Below are 7,731 nucleotides of genomic sequence, written 5' to 3'. Positions count from 1 at the left end.
TATGTGGAGGATTAATAACTGGGACAAGTAGCAGACCCGTCTATTAATCGGACTAAAATACAGTACATTTAATTATACAATACTACCTGGTAACACCCGCAGTTATTTTGTTACGATGAGTGATTGTGAGTAAGTGCCGGCCGAAGTGGCCGTGTGGTTCTAGGCGCTGCAGTCTGGAACCGCGAGACCGCTACGGTCGCAGGTTCGAATCCTGCCTCGGGCATGGATGTGTGTGATGTCCTTAGGTTAGTTAGGTTTAACTAGTTCTAAGTTCTAGGGGACTAATGACCTCAGAAGTTGAGTCCCATAGTGCTCAAAGCCATTTTTTTGAGTAAGTAAGACAGTAATTTTATGAGACGTCTGTGCTTATAGTGGTGCAGAGACGGTGAATAAAAAATATATGCAGTGGTGATATGTACACACATAACGAATGTGTTTCTATTACTTTGCTGTATGTCGAATATAAAAAACTTGTATTATATTTTCTAATTATATTTAAAAAGTGTCTCCAGCCATAAAATTTATGGTTTATTTGCCTCACCCAGCAATGGATGGGAGATTTTGCCACCGGAGCAACATATACCCCAACCGTTTGCCATTGCATTTTAATGTGTTATGGTGCCTGCTTTTTTATCCACCTCTTATGATGACTAATTTGTTATTAAGATAGTGATTTAATAGTTCGTCATCAAATGCAGCCTCACCAAAAGCCTCCTGCGTTCCACATGTAAATGTAAGACTCTGTTGGTCGTACAGGCTATAAATGACGCCATCGTTGTGTCTTCAAGCAGCTTGGAAGCCGTAAGAGGGGCGTGACGCTCGATGCTTAAAATGCGACGGGCTTGTGATTGTTCTAACGTCTCCGTAGCTCTTAAGGCAGCCTGTAGTTCTGATCGAAGTTCCGGCGGACATGAGACTGCTCCGAAGTTTGATGGATTCGAGTAACTTTCGCAGCTTGTGCTCTCCTAGAATTATGCGTTAAATCAGAGTTACGTTCGGTAATAATTTTGAATATGGTTCTCGCACTTACCGCACGATTTTATTTTTGTATCTCCACCGAAACTCTCCAGCCATGCCAGGTTGTGTACGAACTCAGAATCATAAACCATGTGCACAAAGCATTGGATTTGCACTGTCATGGAGTAATCTACAGACGCTAAGAGTCGCCGACCATGGCGTCAGCGCCGTCTGCATGCCACTTACGTATAACATGTAAAAAGTGTTAATAATACTCAGAAAGGTACAGCTTTCTTAAGTAGTCTATGGTATTCCTCAGGGTTCAAGCTATCTCCACAACAAATAGCATGGAAATCGGTTCAGCGGTAGAGTCGTGAAAAAGTAACAGATCGAGTCACTAAAACTGGTATTAGTATAGAAGAATGGATTAAACACGTTGATAATTGAATGTGCATTGTATTGATTACATTCAATCATATTACGTAGAACAAACCAACCAATAAAAGCATTTTCGCAAATACTATAAACTTCAAAAGTGAAACAATAAATAGATTTTTCAAAGAGTAAATATTTTTCGGTAATTTGCGTAATAGTTTTCAAATCAATAAATGTCTTGTACCACACACCTTTTAAAATAGCAAATCTTCTTCATCAGGATGAAGCTATCTCACGCTAAATTTCGTGGGTATCTGTTCAGCGATTTAGACGTGAAAATCTTATAGGCAGAATTACTTTCGCATTTATAATATTAGTATGGAAGTATGGACTGACATGCATTAAACATACAGAGGATTTTGTAAGAACTGCATTGGAACTCTTACCCACGGCTGTGCTCGAGCATCAGTAAAATGAAATGAGATGTGCGTATGGTTTTATCCGCTTGGAGACCCCCGGTTGGGAGGTTCGAAAGCTTAGCGCATGTCTTTTTATTTGACACCTCTTTTGTTACTTGCACGTCAATGATGATAAAATGATGAGAACAACGTACACATCCTGACGCAAGCAGAAGGAAAAGCTTACACTGGCGGGAACTGAACCAGCGAATCCATGAGCGAGTAATAGCAACACTAAACGCCTGACCAATTCTAACCCAAGAAAGAGGTTACAAGAGATACATGACGTTCAGCGCCTAAACCGTGATGTGTTTGTGACTGATATTAGTATGGAAGTATGGAGTAAACACGTAGAGCATTGTATAAACTTTATATTCATCACGTTGAGTCGTATTATGTAGAACATATAAAAAAAAAAGCTTTTCACAAACATGGTAAAGTTCAAAAGTTAAAGAGTAAGTAGCTTTCTCAGAGAGTAATTATTGTTACAAATTTTGCATTATACTCTTCAAATCAATAAATATGTTGTACAATACACTTTCTAAAGTAGCCTATGTCTTTCCTCACCGTTCAAGCTCTCTCTATACAAAATTTTATCAAAATCGGTTCAGCGCTTGAGTCGTGAAAGCGTAACAGACAGAGTTACTTTTACATTCATAATATTAGTGGGGGTAGACTTTCAATTTTTAGCTCCAGTGATGTCTCCAGCTTTCAGAGTGGAAACGTCCGGAAAAATTTTGTATGTCGACCATGGCCTCACAGCAGGAAACTATTAACAGAAAAAGGAACATTACACTTAGGTTCTCATGCACACTGATACTCAGTTCCCTCACAATACTCACGCTGTTAGCGAAACGAACGACACGACGCTTCCCGGAATTACGGTTGAGGAGAGCTCTCGTGGTAGTGTCACATCCACGTTCTTCTGTAGAATCTGGATCCAATTTTCTTCTTTATTACATTAACGTCTACAACCGGCACCATTTATACACTGAATCTATTTTATTTCCTTTGCGCATCCCGAGAACTGATGAATTCGCATCAAGACGTCTGTCGTATTACAATGACGAAGCAAAACATTACACCAACCTGCTTAACCTGATGATCCACGTTCGCAAATCAGTACTTGTTCCACCTTCGGAAATTAGTACACCAGCGAATCAGCATCACATGAACTCGTCAAGTCCTCGGTACGATTCTGGAGGCGCGTAGCTCCAGGTGTCCAAGCACAGGTGACGCAATAACCGTAAATTATTGGCAAGAGGTTCGTGGGCGAGGAGTTGTCGCTCAATAGCGTCACAGATCGGGCTCAGAGCAAGCGAATTTGGTGGCCTAAACATCAAAGTGACAGCATCATCTTTCTCCTCAAACCATTTTAACACGACTCTGATCTTGTGACACGGACAATTGTCCTGCTGAAAAATGCCACCTCTCTCTCGGGCAAGACGTCAAGCGTGAAGGAATACAGATGATTTGCAATAATGTTCACGTAGTGCACAGCTGCAATGGTTCCTCCTATTACTACCATAGACCCCAAGGAATCCGAGACGAATATACACTTGCTTAATGTAGCCCCCTCTGACCTGGGTTCATAGCGCGGTACATGTCCCGATGAGCCCTTTGTCTGGATGACGACGTATCTGGGCACTGCCACTGAATTAGTGTAACAAGGAAGGTGCTGTCAGTTAACAGGTTTTCACTGATCGATGATACAAACTCGTTGACCCCGTATTTACTGTGAGTGTGACTTGACGCTATCACGAGGTCAACATGAGAACACGAAGGGGTCGTATACTGCGGTGCCCCATGTTCAACAACTTGCATTGAACGATGTGCTCCTGGTTTGCCTGCAGCATCATTGTAATCTGTCATGAAATATGCGACATATCACAATTGCACAGAAACAGCCGACCAGCTTCGCCGTTTCGTTTCTGAGTTGCTCCTTCCCAGACACCGGGCAGTAACCATCCGCGTTTTGGCAAAGTTGCTTGTATGAATTATATGAATGCCAGGAGTCTGTTTTTTCGGACTGTGGGAGTGTGGATCTGCCGTGAGCCATGCCCAGATAGTTCGGAAAGTTACGATAACACTGTATCCTGGATGGCGCAGTGGTTACCGCACCTGCCTAGTAAGTAGGAGATGCCTGGTTCGAATCCAGGTTCGGTATACATTTTCGTTCGTCACCGCTGATTCCGCTTACTGTCCCGCTCCGCATGAAAGCAGTCATCCCCTTCAATTTACATATAAAGTCGCCTATGTGAGTGAATTTACCCATTTACGGACCTGATCGTCGTTGGAATGGGAATGATTCTCCATTCTTTACGTGGCGTCAATTCTTTCGGACACGTCCGAAAGAACACCGCCCCCCCCCACACACAAACACACACACAAGGTGAGGACAGCCAATGGTCCCTTCAGTGTAAATGAACATCAAGCTTGAACTCTTTAACTCAGCGAAATGCCGAAGTAATGAGGATGATAGGCAAGAGCCAGAGAAAATTTTCAGTTTTCTCTGCTGATATAAATGTGCCCACTGGCAGCTAATGTCTTCTATTCCTTTGTTTCCACTTATGCACTTTCCTTGCCTCGACACGTGCCTTCCATGCTACCAGGCGGCACTAATGGTGCCTAGTCATCATACTGTTTCGGCTCACCAATGTAAACAGTGTCCCAGATACAACGGTCAGTATTAAGGGATATGGCAAGAACGCTTCATTTAAACCAAAGAACTTAATATGGACTTATGGCCATTCCGTACTGGAGGGTAACGGGGTGGCGACGGACGGTAAGGGTTATCCGACCACCTCTTAAACTAACCATACTAAATCCGTTGATGACCATAACAGGAACGCTCATTTGAACCAAAAAACTTCATATGGACGTATGTCCTACTGCGAATGGTTTCCCAAATAGAACACATTTAATGTACATTATTATTTATTTTCTGTATTACTCAATACGCTGTCATTGTTTAAAACGTAACGCAGTAGTGTATAAGAAGTGGAGATGAACAGTTTCATACAGGTCTATCAAATAGTCAAATAACCACGAAGTGGCCTATAAAAGCTTTCTGAGGTACAGCGCATGCACGTCGCACAAGATTTTCGATATTCTATCGCTTCCACGCAGACTATGAGTCCTAGTGGGAACAAATGAATGTATCTTTTTATAGGAAATTTAATTTAGTTTAATTTTGTACTGTGACGCGATTTCGCTATAGGTCGCGGTTTTCAAGTTATTCAGTGAAAAACGTGTAACAGTGCCATTAAATAAACTGTATCTCGGAAATCATGCGGAATAGGGTATAATTATGTCGATATGTAGTTCCTGCTGGAAATCAGCGTTACTGTCACGTCCCTGAATATTAAGCATTCTCCCTGTGACACGATGTGTAAGCATTTTCATCCTATTTATTTCTTCTGCGTTGTTACACATCTGACGGCACTTTTGAGCCTAACTCCGACATGTTACTGAAACCTCATAAAACCTGTTACATATTAAATTAGGTTTTCTTACATTGACACTGCAGAGGATAAAGGTAGTTATTAAACTGCGGCTGAGGACGTAAACATACGTAAAAAGAACAGAAGCACCCTTCAATAAACCCAAGACGGTGGATTGGACTTTATTCTTCAAGAAGATGCTGAAGTATTACTAACAAACGTGGATATGATTAGCTGTCAGTTTGCTCAAGAGTTTTGGGTTGTTCTTGAGAAACCACAGATTTTCAAACCCAATTTGAAGGCTTTTATCCTGGTAAACACACCTGATGCCTTGATATATATTCTGGGTAGACTTAATTAAGTCGGAAAATCTGTTCTATTGAATACATGTTGCTTTTTTCACCAGGCCAAAACATTTAGGGTCGTGTTTCCAATGGTTTTTCCACTCTCTCCTCGGTATTCCATCCTGCGAAAGCCTCTTTTTCGTTGAATTGCCACTACAACCTACATAGTCAAGCCTTGGTCTCCCTCTGCAGCCGAGCGGTCTAAGGCACTGCAGTCATGGACTATGCGGCTGGTCCCGGCGGAGGTTCGAGTCCTCCCTCGGCATGGGTGTGTGTGTTTGTCCTTAGGATAATTTAGGTTAAGTAGTGTGTAAGCTTAGGGACTGATGACCTTAGCAGTTAAGTCCCATAAGATTTCACACACATTTGAACATCTTTTTTTCTCCCTCGGCAGCTTAAATCCCCTCCTTTCTCCTCTGCCCCTCCAACCTGCATACACACAAACACACACACACACACACACACACACACACACACATACACACACACGCAATACGCAGCAGTTTTGAGAAGTGGCGATTGCAGCTTAGTGACAGACGAAATTCTGAACACAGCAATGGCCGGCCGGTGTGGCCGTGCGGTTCTAGGCGCTGCAGTCTAGAACCGCGTGACTGCTACGGTCGCAGGTTCGAATCCTGCCTCGGGCATGGATGTGTGTGATATCCTAAGGTTAGTTAGGTTTAAGTTGTTCTAAGTTCTAGGGGACTGATGACCACAGATATTAAGTCCCGTAGTGCTCAGAGGAATTTGAACCATTTTGAACACAGCAACGATGCTCTAAGATCAGATGCATGATAAAAGAACAGAGGGAATCGACAACTTACAGATGAACAGGATCACATAACGAATTAAGCATAGTAATGCAAGACGTGGTTGTGCGCTTAAAGCATTAGACGTATATGGGAGGACTGGTGTTCAAATCTCGTCGGATAGGCTTCCGAAGCTTAGCTAAATGGTTAGAATCGGATGCTGGGCTTGTTCTTAGAGGAAAAGGCTATTGTAGATTCCTTATTCCATCTTTATCCACTTTAAAGCTTCTCTTTCATTAGCAGATAAGTGAAGACCGAATGCTAAGAACAATATTGAACATCAAATCAACAGAAGACATGCAGCATAGAAAACTTGCACGAAATAAAAGGAGAGAAGAAAGGTCAAGGTATAGTCAAGATACAGTTCATTCATGTTTCACCGTTGAGACTCACTCTTTAAAGCCATCTGCTTTTGATTCCATTCGTTTCTTTGTCTGTGACAAAATCTCAGAGGTGGCACGGTCGCAGAAATTGAACCAATGCACTGAATTTGTGCCCGAGAAAACAGATTTGTTGCTAATCAGTTTCGCGCAGTATTTGGTATGCGTCACAGCTTATAGCCCGCAAATTAACGCCGACCGGCGCAAACGTAGTTGTATAATCAAAGCAGCGATTCGCCGGGAGGGCCTCGAGCAGGCCCTGTGTGGGACCGCGCTGGCGCCGCCACGCGAGCCGGCGCCTGCCGCGGTACGTCGCGATTCCCTGCAACAAAGGGCGGCGCTGGCGCTGCTAGGGCCGGGCCCGGCGCGCCGCGGCCCCAAATCAGATTTTAGCGTCCCCTGGGGCGAGCCAGCCAGACACGTCGCGGGCCAAACATCGCTGAGGCGGCGAGCGCCGCCAGGTGGGGCCGACCAGCCAGCCAGCAGCGCGGGACCACCACCGGCTGGAACATGAGTTTCTTAGAAGTAGATACCTTAGGGGTTGCGAAGCAACGCAAATCGCTTGATACGGACAAGTCTTCAGGTCCAGATCGTATACCGATTAGGTTCCTTTCAGATTACGCTGATACAATAGCACCCTACTTAACAATCATATACAACCACTCACTCACCGATAGATCTGTACCTACATGTAGGGAAGCAGCCTACTCACGCCTTATAAAATTCACATCAGTCTTTCCATTGTGTGCCAGCCAGTCCGCTGTAACTAGCTCTGACGTCATAAATGTTGCACAATACTTTAAAAATCAAGTAAATAACCTGAAACGGTTCTAGCATGTCAGGAGCAATACTAAATCAATATGTGTTGAATATCAGTTCAATAACTTTAACCATTTTCGAAATTTTGACGTTTTTCTGTAAAAATCATTGGCGCAACAGAAAAGATCTAGAAACTGAAAAATTTA

General features: G+C 43.2%; 1 non-coding gene across 1 annotated transcript; it reads left to right on the top strand.

Moving 5' to 3' along the window:
- The first annotated feature begins 3,884 nt into the window (after nt 1–3,884).
- Nucleotides 3,885–3,957, top strand: Trnat-agu (transfer RNA threonine (anticodon AGU)). Its single transcript has one exon. It is a non-coding gene; the product is annotated as a tRNA-Thr (tRNA).
- The last annotated feature ends 3,774 nt before the right edge of the window (nt 3,958–7,731 follow it).

The sequence above is a fragment of the Schistocerca nitens genome, chromosome 1 (genome assembly GCF_023898315.1).
Source record: "Schistocerca nitens isolate TAMUIC-IGC-003100 chromosome 1, iqSchNite1.1, whole genome shotgun sequence".
NCBI classification, from domain to species: Eukaryota; Metazoa; Arthropoda; class Insecta; order Orthoptera; family Acrididae; genus Schistocerca; species Schistocerca nitens.
This window is presented reverse-complemented; position numbering and strand designations above follow the sequence as displayed.